Here is a 14,262-nt window from a genome sequence, read left to right as displayed (position 1 = left end):
GGACTGATTGAAACTTGTGTCTCATAGTTGCTAATGCTCACTCAACCATTTTATTGAAGATAAAGTAAATAAAATAGATTGCCATATGAGAATTCTCTTGAAATCAAATGGAATAATTTGACAGGTTTAAGCCCATGAAAAAGCCTAAGCATTGAAGCAGATGGGAATGCTTTTTTATGCACAATATACCAGGATAAGGTGCCTGCTGGCTTGATGTTAAACTGTTAATGTTTTTTTTTTTTTTCTTTTACCAAAAGTCTAATTGCTGGAAATAGCATAATCATTTCCAGTGAAATTTCCATTGTTCTTTAAATTGTTACTTATTTCAAATAGACAGATTTTGACTTTTTTAAAAAAAAATATCTAGAGTAATGGCTATACAGATTTTCTTATTGCGTCTTTAAGAGACTGGTGATGATCATGTTGATGACTGAGGTGTGAAACGTTTGATGCCAGTGAATCATCCAAGTCATCAGCTAGATAATGGCTTGGCATTAACTGCCCACAAAGAAGGATAAGCCTTGTGCACGTTTGGTCAGAAAGCAAACCAGAGGTGGATCACCAGTCTCTTAAAAGTTAATTTTAAAGCCGTATGGTGTGGTACTACTTCTAGAGTGCATTGCAAGATCCTCAAGATTAACTACAGTTGAGTATATTAGTTGATAAAAATGTTTTTGTGAAATAATGCAAAGTACATTATTCATTTTATAGATTTTAATAATTAAGTAACTAATTTAGAATATTACATTTAAAGCTGCTAAAATAGACTCTGACAATTTTAAAAATAAGTATGAAATAGAATTGTACATTAAAGATAAGAACTGCTACAGCTGTTGTGCCTAACTATTTAGAATGATGTTCAACAAAACCCAAATATTCTATTTTTTTATTTTATAAAGAGTTGCTGTAGATGAGTAGTGTAGTGTGTCCATGTTATTTTTAGAAAAAAGATGATACATAATAAACAAGGTAAGATGAAAAAGGTAATATTTACCTCTTACTCTTATATCTGCTTGAAAATAGGTATTGTTTTTTTTTTTTTTAGTTGCACCAACAGATGTATGACTAGAAGTAGTATCATAGAAGTTGTTACTTGAACCACTGGTTCAAGAAAACAAGGCACTTGAACTTCAGTTTAATGCACTAAAATACTTAAAGTATATTTTATTTTTTTGAAGTTCAACCATTTGTTATCATAGAGTCATCAAAGTTGGAAAAGACATCTAGGATTATCTAGGCCAACCATCCTCCTATCACCAATATTGTCCACTAAGCCATGTACTTGATGTTGTGTCTCTTCCTGACCTCACACACTTTGAAGACAATGGATTTCACACAGTATTTCTGAGAAGAAAGAGAATAACCACTAAGTATTTGAAGGGTAGTGACAAGAAGGAAGAAGGATCTCTTAGAATAAACACAGGGGTGCATCTGGAGTTAACAGAACGAAATTAAGAAAAGAGGTGAAATGTAGGTAGATTGTCATGAGAAAACTTCTGTTTGTAAGTTGGTAAGATACAATGGGATACTGAATTATGTTCCTAGAGAAATGAAGGAAAATGCTTTCAGTGGGATCTTTTTGTACTATTTTGTACTATTCTGCGCAGGGCAGCAGTCACTTGCAACTGTACTATAGAGAGTAGATTATCTGTGAAGTACTTGAACGGTAGTCTAGTTTACTGCTTGCATCAGTTACATACTGAGAAACTGATAAAGAGTGAGTTTCTTAAGTGTATAGAATATAAAGTGAACAAGAATAAAATGATGTTGTAAAATGATACGTATATATTCCTTACTGCAGCTTTACAGAATCACACAGACTCACAGAATCATAGAGGTTGGAAGGAAATCATCCAGTCCAACCCCTTGCTAAAGCACGTTACCTACATTAGGTTGCACAGGACAGTGTCCAGGAGGGTTTTGAATGTCTCCAGAGGAGACTCCAAAACTCTCTGGGCAGCCTGTTCCAGTGCTCTGTCCCTATCACAGTCAAGTTCTTTCTCATGTTCAGATGAATCTTCTGTGTTCCAGTTTGTGCCCATTGCCCCTTGTCCTGTCACTGGGCACCACTGAAAAGAGCCAAGCCCCATGCTCTTCATACTTCCCTTTAGATATTTATAAGCATTGATAAGATTATAAAAAGACTGCTGATACTTAAGGATGGGAAGCTTGTAAGGTTCCACGAATATTGGTTTTGAAATAAATTATGAATGAGCTATTTGAAAATGACTTGCAGGAGTGAATTGAAAGACTGGAGAAACATAGTAAGGATGGATTTCCAGATTAACTGGCTAGAATAGTTACTTGTGTTGATGTGATCAGCGAAAGGGATGGTGCTAGTCAAAATCATACTGTAAATATGATTGTGAAGAAATCTAAGAAAATGTGAATGATATTCTCATTTTTTCCCATATTGGTCATATTTTTAAAAGGAAAAAATAGTATGCTGTGTTTATAATCCAGAGGACTGGCACCAACTGAGCTCTGGAGAGATCTTTTCTCTTTGTTGTTGTTGCCATGCTGATGATTGTGTGTGTCTGGCCAAGCTCTTCATGCTCTCGCATCCCAGACTTCAAATTTCAGTGCTTAAAAAATAAAATGTAACGTCTGTCACCAGCAAGATAGGGCTTCCCAGCCTCCTGGAGGATGTCTCTTCTTGTTCATCCTATTGCACACTTTCTGTTCATGAAGCAGGATAAAAGAGTTCTAGCTTTGTTTTTCTGTGGAAGGGACAAGACAAAGAATCAATAGCTCTGCTTCAGATCTTTGTGTTAGTTTTTTCGTTTTCCTCTTTTACATTCTATGAATTAAAGTTTTCAGGAGGTGTTGTATTTCTGAGGAGGCAACAGAGAGCATAAGTAGTATAATTAGATTTTAATTACATATGTAGTGTTTCCTTTTTTCTTCTTTTTTCTCCTCTTCCCTTGTAAGTGATCCAAGATGAAGATTCACTATTCATTTCTGTGTTGGGATGTCTTTCCTATGTATCACAGGTTTTTCTAGTTAAATTGGAAAGCCATTGGACATTACCATTGGGAAGCAAATGCATAGGCCTGTATGCTCTCCAACACATTGATTTAGAGAGGGGAAAAAAAAAAAAAGCAAATTATATCAAGAGAAATAGAAACCTCAACAGTAGTTTACATTGGATTTCTGTAAAACTTAAGGAAACCAAATGTGGTTTCCATTATTTCTCAGAGCAACTCATTTGTGCTGCTTTTCAGCATGGTTTCTTATTTAAACATGTATGAATTGATTGTGAAAGGCTGATTTTCACGTTATTGTTGCCCCCGTTTTCCAGAAACACAATAAACTATTTATGTTTTCAGGATGCTCTTGAAGTTACCAAATCCAGAAACATGCCTGTGACACATGTGATAAATCAGCTATTTAAAATCTTCATTTTAAATAGAAAAAAAAAATTGCAAGCGATATAGAAAGCCGTTCCATACGTCTGACCACATATGGAAGAAATAGCAGCAGATCTAATTCCTGCAAATAAATGGGATCTTGGAAATGGAATAGATGTTTATGTGATTGCTTTGAGAGTTAACCTCCCTAAAAAGCTGATTTTATATTAGCTTTGTATTTGTAAGGGATGCTTGTTAACTGTCTTGGAGAGTGATTTCTTGTGTTCTCTGGAAAATGCATTATAGGATCTGGCAAAGGAAGAGGTAATGATTTTTTGATGTGGGCACTGTCATCTAGGAACTGGACAAAGATCTCTGTCCCTCAGGAACCAGCCCTCGACATTTTAATGCAGTCTGTATAACAGCTATTTAGTGGTAATAGCTGTCAGTCATGGTTTACCAGAGGTACATTTTTAGTGGTGATTTGAAGGGGATACCCATGCCTAACTGCATTAGATTTTTTACACAACCCAAATGTTCAGTTTAATTTTTGGAGGAACTTCTACTTCATTTTTCTGAGCACGAGTCATCTGTAGAAACAAAATAGGTGGTATTTGGGTTCATGTGATGGCTCCAGTCCCACCAAGCATGCATGTGTAGATTTTAGTACGTGAAAATTCAGTGTGTTATTCAGAATTAGTGATGGTTCTGTAGAAGAAAATACCAGGTATATATTCATAGACTGCAAATTTATAGCTGCCTGCTTATAATTTTAAACAATATATACTGACATCTTAAGGGTAAGCTATCAGGCTTGCTGCATTGGCATGTACAAAACAGAAATTTAGTTGCAGAATCTACATACTTGTTACACATATTTTTGGAAGTACTTACACTAATGGGAAACAGACAAAAATTTCAGTTCACTGTTGTATACTTGAAGGACAAACTCAGTTACATTTTGTTTTATGTCTCTTGAAATACACATAGGTGCTCCCATACTTCTGTAATTGAATTTCCAGCCTAATAAGATTTTGTGTTATTCTGGCCAAGTTATCTGTACATTTCAAATTAGAGCAGATGGAATATAGCGTGGTGTGACAAACACATGTTGTTAATGTTTTGCAACTAACTTTGAAACTACTGTTTATTATCTGAGGACAATGTGCTACAGTAAAGTTGGTGAATATTTGCCACAATAATAGGCTGAACTGAATTAACAAAATGATTGGGAAAATATTTCGAGTTTTCTCTGACTATATTATTCTGTGATGGCTTTCTTGAGCCCATATTGTAAGAAATGTGGAAGGTAAGCACACCCATTTGTAAAATCTTTCTTTACTACAGAAGTATTAGACTTCTCTTTCTCAAAAATCCTTCTAATAGCTAAAGAATGCAATTAATAAAAAGGTGCTGAGGTTATAGATACCTCTGCCCTCTTCCAACAGTTCATTATTAGCACTACACCAGAACTAGTAGTCTCTTTTAACTCCTTCAACGTAATACCTGCAAAAAGAAAAAATGGTAATGAGTGTGGAAAGTCTCCCCAGGTGCGGTGGGAAATCCATCACCTCAGACCAAGGCACTTGTCTTAGCAGTCTGTACTGTGCTGCTTGGCTTTGCAGAGAAGTCACTTTGGAGCGCCGTTGGTCACTTTTGTCCTGAGGCCCTGAGTGGCAGCAGGCAGCCCCAGCACTGGGAAGGAAACAGCAGGTAAGGAGAGGGAGGATGGGAGCACCTTTAGCTGCTGCAGCTGTTTGCCAAGCGTAGGTATGCAGACACCCTTGAGCCTCCACAGAATATCTTTGTACAGGTCAGTGGTTAAATCACATGCTTATATTGAAGAAATACAGGCTTCGGGTGTTTTCTGTCTGAAGATTGTCCTGAAATAAGTTTGATCTGAGCAGCTGTTAATTTGCTTATTTAAGGTTGGGCTTCCAACCTTGTGGAGTCCAGCAGTTCTTTACTTTGCATTATAAAAGAGAGTGAAGTAATGCCCTTCCTTATATGAAGAAAAAAAAAAAAAGAAGTTTTTTATCTCAAATTTTTCACGTTGGACTTTTAGAAGAATGAATATTTGTTCTTTGTCTTTCATTTTCTACAGTAAAAATAGAAGATTTGCCAAATGCTATCCTTTTGGAGAGTGAGAGGTCTGACAAAGTATTAATATTACAACAGTCTTATCATTTACATTCTTTTAATTTTGCAATTCAGAAATATTTTTAGTTCAAGGTATTTTAAATTTATTTGATTTATTAGGCTTGAAAAAAAATGTATATTGGATTGATCAAATGTATTTGATAGGAAAGTATTTTGAAGTTATTACATTATGAATTTGAGTACCCTGTCCAAGACTTTAAAGATCCTGGAAGATAGAGCATGTGATTTAATTACCTCTTTTTCATTTTATGAACTTGACCTCTGTTTCCAGCCTCGAGACAAAGAAAGACAAAGTACTTTGAGCAACTGGCAGTTGATATCAAGAAAGTATCTCCCACATCTCTGTCACATTCCATAGCAACAGCCAGTCCTTAGCACGGATGCGAGATTTCCCCAGAAAAATTCTGCCCCCCAGCTGGCGAATTCATCTGCTGCTTTACTTCCTTAGATGCTCTGAAAAATCCTCTCTTTGTCTTTCAGCTTCTACCCCAGAAATCTCTTTTCTGTGTTAGGTCTGGCTGTGAAGAGGCATCTAGGGCAGCGTAGCCTACCAGCCTCAGTAGGTTTCTGAGAGTGGCCAATTTGCTCTGCTCCAAGAGATAACTGTGATATATAGGCTGTAGGGTTGTGTTTTGTCCTTTCAAAGATTGTGGTGTGATTGTACATTTGTGGAAGTTTACTGTATCTGACCCAGTTGGTTTTTTGAGAAAGATGCTGGATACTTTTTTAATAATCTATTCAAGATGTTTCCATTTTCTAAGGAAAGCCCGTAGATCAAAATCCTGTGTTCTAATATTTGGGATCTGAGTCTATTAATGGTAGCAAAGGCTGATGATAATTTGAATGACAGTGCGAGGACTGTATTCCTTCAAGAACAGTCAAGATCCTGGATCATGACAGCACATAAGGTTAGGCTGACCACATTGGAGTAAATTTGTCTTTTATAAGGAAGCCCATGTTTGAGAGAGGTGTTGGAGAGAAATCCTCAGCTCTCTGGGCTGGTGACTTGTACAGTATTGGCAGTCTGTAGTAAGAAACATATTTGTGGCATCTTTTTCTCTGCAGTTCTTTCTGCTGCCAATTTTAGAGGCAAATTGCAAAGCTTTTCATGAAATTACAGTTGTAGAAGACTACTTGGTTAAATATTTTGGATTTGTTTCTAGTATCAAATGTATTATTATGTGTTAGTAGACAAAAAGTTCAAATTGAAGTGTAAGCTGACAAACACCGAGTTACTTCAAACAACCAAAAAAGGATATAGTCATCCTCTAGCAAAAATTCAGACTCCTGCAACTACATAGGAAGTTATCAGGGAGCTTTAATTTAATTGCTAGATGCTTTGATACATTTTAGATATGATTTATGTGCTGTTCATTTCCCTTAACCCAGCAGTACTGTTAGTTGTTTGCACTATGCTGATGCATGGCTGCTTCCCTGAAAGCATAACAATTTTAGTAGGTCTGAAGGATAAAAAACACTTTTTCTATGTATTCAAACCATATAAGAATAGTGGAATAAAAAGTATGTTATTGAATTATTTGACTTTGCTATGTAGTATTATAGTTACTGTTAAATATGGCTTTTGTATTTCTAAATTTAAGAAAATAATTAAAAGCAACAGAAAAATAGGTTTAACCTCATTTGACCTTTCTGACGTTCAGTCAGTTGAAAGGTTTGTAAGACGTTTAATTACCAAATGGTACGATCATTATTCATCTCATCATTTGATATATAACGTCAAGTGAATTGCCTCCCTGGAGTGCACTGTGTTTCACAGATCAATAGATTTAGTAAGAGCTTGAAGGAGAGCTTTATGCATTCGTGGAAAAGAAGGAAAAGTATATCTGCCTTGTAAAATGGCTTATGTAGATATTCTGTGAGCTTGACGGAGTTACTATTTTATTTACTTCTGAGGAACATAGAATCCTGTATCACAAAGACGTTTATTAAAGTATTGTAGAATGCTTTATTGAAAATTAAAAATACTGTTTCTGTACTACTTTATACAATATAGTAGCTTTAAAAGTCTGTCTTGAACATCTTCTGCATCTACAACTGCATTTTAGATACAGCTTCATTCAAATCTGTTAAAATAATTATGCTTATTATAACTGATTTTTTGCTTTGACATAACGCAACAAACATGGTATGACAAAAGGTTGTCTAAATACACTACATATGATTACTTAAACTATTCACATTTTTCTGCAGTTCTAAGCAGGTCTGGTTATTTCCTTTGTTTTTTTCCCCCCTTTTTTCCCACTTATTGTGATATTCAAAGATATATTTGCTCATATGGAAGGAAAAAACCTTTACCCTTATCACTAAGGGTAAGCCACTAATTGGCTAACTTACTACCTATACATTTTGAATAATTTTCTTATGAATTGTTTTAGCTAGTTTCAGAATGGATAATTACATATAGGATACTTCAGGTTTACTTTGGCTTTTCACCTGACACCAGGATTTGGCCGCACTGGTCTGATCCCCTCCTTCTAATGGAAGGGATTTCCAAGGGGCAGAATGAGACTCCTGGGGAGGGTCAGGCATTGTGTTTGTTGCTCTTCTTTCTTCTGAAGTTTCAGCTGCTCCATTTGCTATCTCAACTCACCAGCTTTCTGCTTAAAAAGTAAGAAAATAAAAACATGTTTCTCTGATAACTCTTATATTAATGAGGATAAGCTTTTTATCCTAAATTTCTGCCTTCTTGTTGGTGCCTGTGTCAGTCAGGCGCTGAGGAAGCTGCAGTTCAGCCACGCAAATCCTCCTGCCTGTGGGACACCAGCAACATTTCCTTGAAAATTCTCCTTCCTTATTCATGTCACTTACAACCCATCATCTACTCAAAGATTAATTTGAATTGTGAACAATATCTAAGCTTCCATAATCCCTTGCTCTTGTCCTCTTTCTTGAGCTGCTGTTCTGTGATGGAGAGGCCATAATTCTGTGGTGTCTTGTTCCTTGGGCCTGCCTAAAGTAACTCCTGCCGGGAGCTGTTTGATGTTTTAGCAAGGAAATTCTTACCTGTTTTTGAGAACAACTTGGAAGAATTGTCAGGAGGCTTTCACAGTCTGAGATATTTGCTTTCTTTAATTCTTCTGAATGTAAAACCTGATTTGTCTGGACTCCTTTCATACAAAGTGAGGTGGGGTTGTATCAGAACAGAACACAGGCAGTGTTTCTGAGGTTTCGTTCCTGTATTTGTACTCACAGCATTTTTAAGCAAATTAGCAAAGCAAATAATACCAACTTCCATAATAGTTAAGATAGCTGACATATACAGTGTTGTTCTTTTTACCTATTTTGCAAATGTCTCCTGCTGTCACTCATTGTTTACCAATTCCTCAAGTTTCTTTTAGGAAAAATACTAATTCAGTGGATTTCTCTCTTTTAAATGATGTAAATACTAGTTATTCTTAGTGAAAAGCTCCTATGCCTATTAATAAGCCAGAATTTTAAAAGAAGTGTGGGAAACCTGCAGTCTTTCTTGCTGAAGTTGAACATCCGTAGACATTTTTGTCAATTGTATCACATAAATATGATTAGAGTAATTAGTGTTTGAGTTTTGCATGATCATCAATAGTTTTGATGATACATCAGTCTGTGGCTTGACTTGACAAAGTTTGAACCAGGATTTGATTTCAAAATGTGTACATTTAATTTTGAGACTGTTAATAGATCTTTGGCTGAATAACCAAATGTATGCATTTAACATCTCTTTGGACTGTGTATATCAACAGTCATCTATTTGAGGATGTTCTCAAAAAGCCCTGTTCTATTCTGTTGGCATTTGTGTTTATTTGCCTTTACAGTTATTGCTTAACAGTAAATAGCCTAATATATTATGTATTTGGAGTGTGAAGTCAATTTTGAATGAAAAATAATACAACTGTTTAACTACAGTGTGACCTTGATACAGATAGCATCTGTAGGCGCTGTGGATGTTAGGATAAGGGGTTGTTGAGTGGAAAAGTACAGCAAAACTTCAAGAGAAAAATGACAGCTACCACAAATAACACTTTTTCATGGTACTGATACCAAGAGTGAATGGGTATGAGCAATGGTACTGAAACCCAATGACCAATTGTTGTATTTCAGGCAGGCCTTTTTGCTTAAGTAAAACATCCAGCATTTTCTGAGTGTTTCAATACACACAGATAAATTCTCAGAAGGGAAGGCAGTTGAGAAAAAGTTTCAGTTAAAATTTTGGAATATCTCTGCATTTGAAATACATCATGCCACTGTAATTTGCTTCCCTTTTAAACACAGGACATTTTCTTCAAACTTCACATTTAACCATTGCTGAGCTCTTACAAGCAGAACTATTTAATGAAAGTACATGATTATGACTCTGCCATATTTATTACTGATGGTGAACCTCATTGTGATGATAATACAGGGTGAAAGAAGGCCAGATCAGCTCGTAAGAGGATTTGTCATGCTGTCAAAGATGATGTGGACAGTTGTCATTGGTCCTACATATGTAGGCTGTATGCCATAATGCTATTAGGTGTGGTGTGAGTTAGGCTGGGTTTTCTAAAAGATCTCTATTTTAGATATTGTTTCTGAAGAGTTCTGTGGTGAGCTTCCGAGTGAGATGAAGGCACTTCCAGAGTTCTTAAAGCACCACTGTCTTTGTCCTGGCATTCTTCAGTGATAGTGTCAGGAAGGCAAAACCATAGGTAAAAGACAAACTCAGACTTGAGATCTGTCCTGTTCCCTTATAGGCAATGGAACTTAAAAGTTCTCTTTGCTTTTTCCCAGGGGCAGGGAGCAAGAATAATTTGACTTCCTTGGTCTTGTTATAAACTGAATGATTTAATAAAGAATACATGGAAAAAAACAAGTCAGTTTTCTGGGAGAAAATATCCAGAAATCTCTACCAAATGCAATTGCATATTGTATGTGATACTGTTCAGAGCTGAGAAGCAAGAGTTCGGAAAATTACATGTATTGTGATATTACTGGGGACGGTCCTGAGAAAACTGCTCTAGGTGACGTGCTTGAGCGTGGGGGTACCTCCAGAGATCCCTTTCAACCTCAACCTCATGATTCCCTAATTGCCTTAATGAGCCTATATTATGGCTACAGTTCCAGATATCCACTGATACCAATTTTTCGTAGCTGTTCGAAGCGCTGAATGATGGAACTTGGCTGTAAGTGATCTTTATTATTGGAATCAAAGACAATCAGGGTCCCTGAATGAAGAATCTAGAAGCAGATTCTAGAAGCAGGTTCGGAGAGAAGAGAATCTTGAAACACATAAAATTCTAGAACAGGTTCCTTGAAAAACATGAAGTTCAGATACGTTAAAATCATTGGAAGTTTTATTTGCATAAAACATCTCCATCTGCTTTATACAGCTAAAAAAAAAAAGATAAAATCTATTGCCACGTATAAACTTAGGAGCCCATCTTATTCAGAGCTTCATTGAAACAATTTTGGTTTATGTATCTCTACTGATATTTCTAGAAGGATTGTATACTTTAGTGGTGGTATTGCTGTGATAGTCTAAAGACATAGATAAGATCAGTATCTTGGGTGTTGTCTGGCAAGACGAATTTTAAGTAACTTCATACATGAAGAATGAAAGTCATATAAATGAATGTCATCATATAGTCATAGAATCACCAAGGTTTGAAAAGACCTCCATGATCATCCAGTCCAACCATGCACCTTCCTCCAGTTTTTCCCCACTGAATCATATCCCTTAATACAACATCTAACATCTTCCTGAGCAGCCTGTTCCAGCTTCTGGACACTCTTTCAGAGAAGAAATTTTTCCTAATATCCAACCTGAACCTGCCCTGGTGCAACTTGAAGCCATTCCCTTTAGTTTTATTGCTGGTTACGTGGGAGGAGAGGCCAACCCCACCTCACCCACAACATCCATACACGTAGTTGTAGAGAGTGATAAGGTTTCCCCTGAGCTTCCTGTTTGCCAGACTAAACAACCCCAGTTCTCTCAACCACTCCTCTTAAGACTTGGCTCCAGGGTCTCAATATCTTTCCTGTAGATGTCTGTCTTCTGTATTCCTAGTCATTATGCAATAATCTATGCATAAAAAAGGAATTAATAAAGCCAGTATTATACAGAAAGGTTGTTGTTTGCTTTCAAAACTCATGAAGTAAGAAGTTTTGATTATTTCTTTTTTAAATCTCTAATGTACGTTCATAGACACCACAGTAAGTGAGCTAGATGAATAGCTTGTTCATACTAATCCAGTTATTTTGAATAAGCTTTTAAACTTCAGATCATTTGGTTTTTTTTTTTTGAAAAAGCTGTGGAAATATATCAGTTGGTGGTGCAGAGTATAGCATCTCCTAAAATTGTGGGACTAAACTCTAAGGAAAATTTTATGTGGATTCTAATGCACTTTTCTGCTTCCAAAACAAAAAGAACAAAACCAGAACAGCAACAACAAAACAAGATCCCTGCTCTGGATTTTATGACTGTGGAAAAAACACTTTAAAAATATGGCATTTGCATATGGCCTGTGCAATGTTTTCTGTCCTAAGTTGTTTTGCAGAACTGTCATAGTGTGTGTGCACGATCCTAGAAGTAGCTTTAATTTTCCTGTTTTGGGAAGCAGTAACTTGCAGTAGCTCTAGTACCATCTTTAGGACTCTACACGTGCATACATGACAGTGTGTGCTTACCTACACACCTGCATCTTGCTGTGTTTTATGGATGTTCAGACAGCTGAATTAACTCTAGACCTGATGTGTCCTGATCTTGCGGAAAGCCTGAAGCAGTATCTCTGAAATTGAGTATCTTTCATTCATTTCATACCAGAGATTATTGGTGACCTAGTTAATATCTTTTTGTGTTTATGATTTAGTTTTAAACATTTTTCTTTTCCCAACTAACTTAATTTAATTAATAAAATCCTAAATAGCCTGAAAGCACTTCTTAAATTTTTTGTTTTATCAGACTGTCTCTACAAGTACTGATGTGCTGCTATGTATCTTAAACTGCCAAAGAGGACTGCACTGTTATCGTCAGCTTTGATCTGTATTTTTGTGTACAGAAACATCCTAAAGATCAAGAAACTTTATTTTTACACTGCTTGTCCAACTGTGAGAAAAAGTAGGAATGTTTGTGTTTGGAAACCTTGTAGTCACTCAGTTTGGACTCTCATCCATGGGATATGAAATCTGTCCTTTGGAAAACAAAATTACTGATGTAATTTGTGGAATTTTATTTTCTGGCTCATTGAAAATAACTACATAAAAATCTACATGATAATTTTATTGTTTGCTTTTTTTTTTTCTTAATGTCAACTTTCTCTTTTTTCTTCATTACCACTTTTTTTTTTTTTTTTTTTAATTTTTATTTTTTCCCTGAAAAATAAAAGAAATAAAAGAGGAAAAAAGATTCTGGCAATTCAAGTAGACTGCACATGATCAGTAAAATAAAGAAACACTGAGATTGCAAATTGTCTGATCTGCATAAACAAGAATTTCCATTTGGAATTTCCAGTTATTTTGAATGGATACAGTAATTTTTTGAGCATTCCAAGCTGTGGCTATGTGCCAATTCTCAGCTCTCATCCCCTCACTTTTGATATTATTGTGAGGGGATGTTTGGGGAATATTTTTCGTAAAAACATAAAGTAGCATTTAATGAGTTGTTGTGATTAATCAGAGTTTTATTATTTGATTTGTTGATTTGTACCTTTTATGAGGTACAGTGTGCTTATCAGGTAAGAGCATGTGTGATAACTTGTTCTACTCATTTGGGATTAAAAAAAAAAAAAGAAAAGTTTTTTTCTGTCCTGGGATAAGTATTTTTATTCCAAAACGTCAGTAATTTTTAATAAGAAACACAAAATGGAGACGATATTTGACATAGCCAGATCTTGAAGACTCCTTCTCTTAAACTCATTTTTTTTTTAATTGAATGCTGTGTTAGTGAATATATTAAAAAAAAAAAAAAGAAAAAGAAAAACTAGAAGAGAACAAAGCACAACAAAGGTGTAACTACAATAGAAAGACATATCTTTACCTCCCTAAAACAGCCTTTGAATATTAAACTGTTTAAATTGAATATTAAAATGTCCTTAGGGTTGTTTTTTTTTTTTTTTTTTTTTTCCCTCTTTTAGGAAAACAAAACAGACAAAACCAACCTTGTTTTCAATTAAACAATGTTTGTTAAAGCAGTGTTGGCTCGCATGAACAACAGTTGTGAAATTCAGTTCATGGTTTCACCTTTTATGTGATATTATTGTATTTTCCAAGTTGTACAAGTGTGTTCCTTCTTTATGCAATGCAATTGTACTACAGTATTTTGGGTATTAAATCATTCTTAATAGTTATGTTTAAACCATAATTAGAATTCAGTTGCTGCAAAGTTAAATTGGCAAAACCACACATCTCCTTTGTGGTGCTGCGGGTGATGGTGAACATTCCTCTCTAACTTTATGTTCAGAGAAACCCATTTGTGAAACAAACCAGGTGAACGTGGTATCTGTTTCATAGGAGTAAAAGAGAAAATGAGGAAACATAACTAGCTAATATATGGCATTAGTCCACTGTGAATGAATGAGTTGCTCTGCAGTCTTCTCATCAATGAAGTAAGTGAAATTTCTGTTCCTTCACTGCCAGAGATACAAATTTGGGATTTTCTTACAGAATTAAACAAAAGTTGCTAACAAAAGGTGTTGATAATGATGTTCTAAAATACAGTATCTCCTTTTCCATGAAGTACATAATTTAAAATGTCCTAATTGGTTAATCTTATTTTAAGTAG

The 14,262-nt window shown here is 35.5% G+C and overlaps 1 protein-coding gene across 10 annotated transcripts in view; it reads left to right on the top strand.

Annotated features, from left to right (window-relative positions):
• FOXP2 (forkhead box P2) overlaps nt 1–14,262 on the top strand; it is a 408,488-nt gene that overhangs the window by 128,560 nt on the left and 265,666 nt on the right. Inside the window, exon 4 of one of the 10 annotated variants that reach the window (XM_048942607.1) lies at nt 13,992–14,086. The exons of the other annotated variants lie outside the window; for them this stretch is intronic. The gene's annotated coding sequence lies outside the window, so the exon portion shown is untranslated. The remainder of the gene's footprint in view (nt 1–13,991; nt 14,087–14,262) is intronic. 10 annotated transcript variants of the gene reach the window in all.

This window comes from Lagopus muta, chromosome 1 (assembly GCF_023343835.1).
Source record: "Lagopus muta isolate bLagMut1 chromosome 1, bLagMut1 primary, whole genome shotgun sequence".
NCBI lineage: Eukaryota > Metazoa > Chordata > Aves > Galliformes > Phasianidae > Lagopus > Lagopus muta.
The sequence above is the reverse complement of the archived record's forward strand: the minus strand, read 5'-3'. Positions and strand labels throughout refer to the sequence as shown.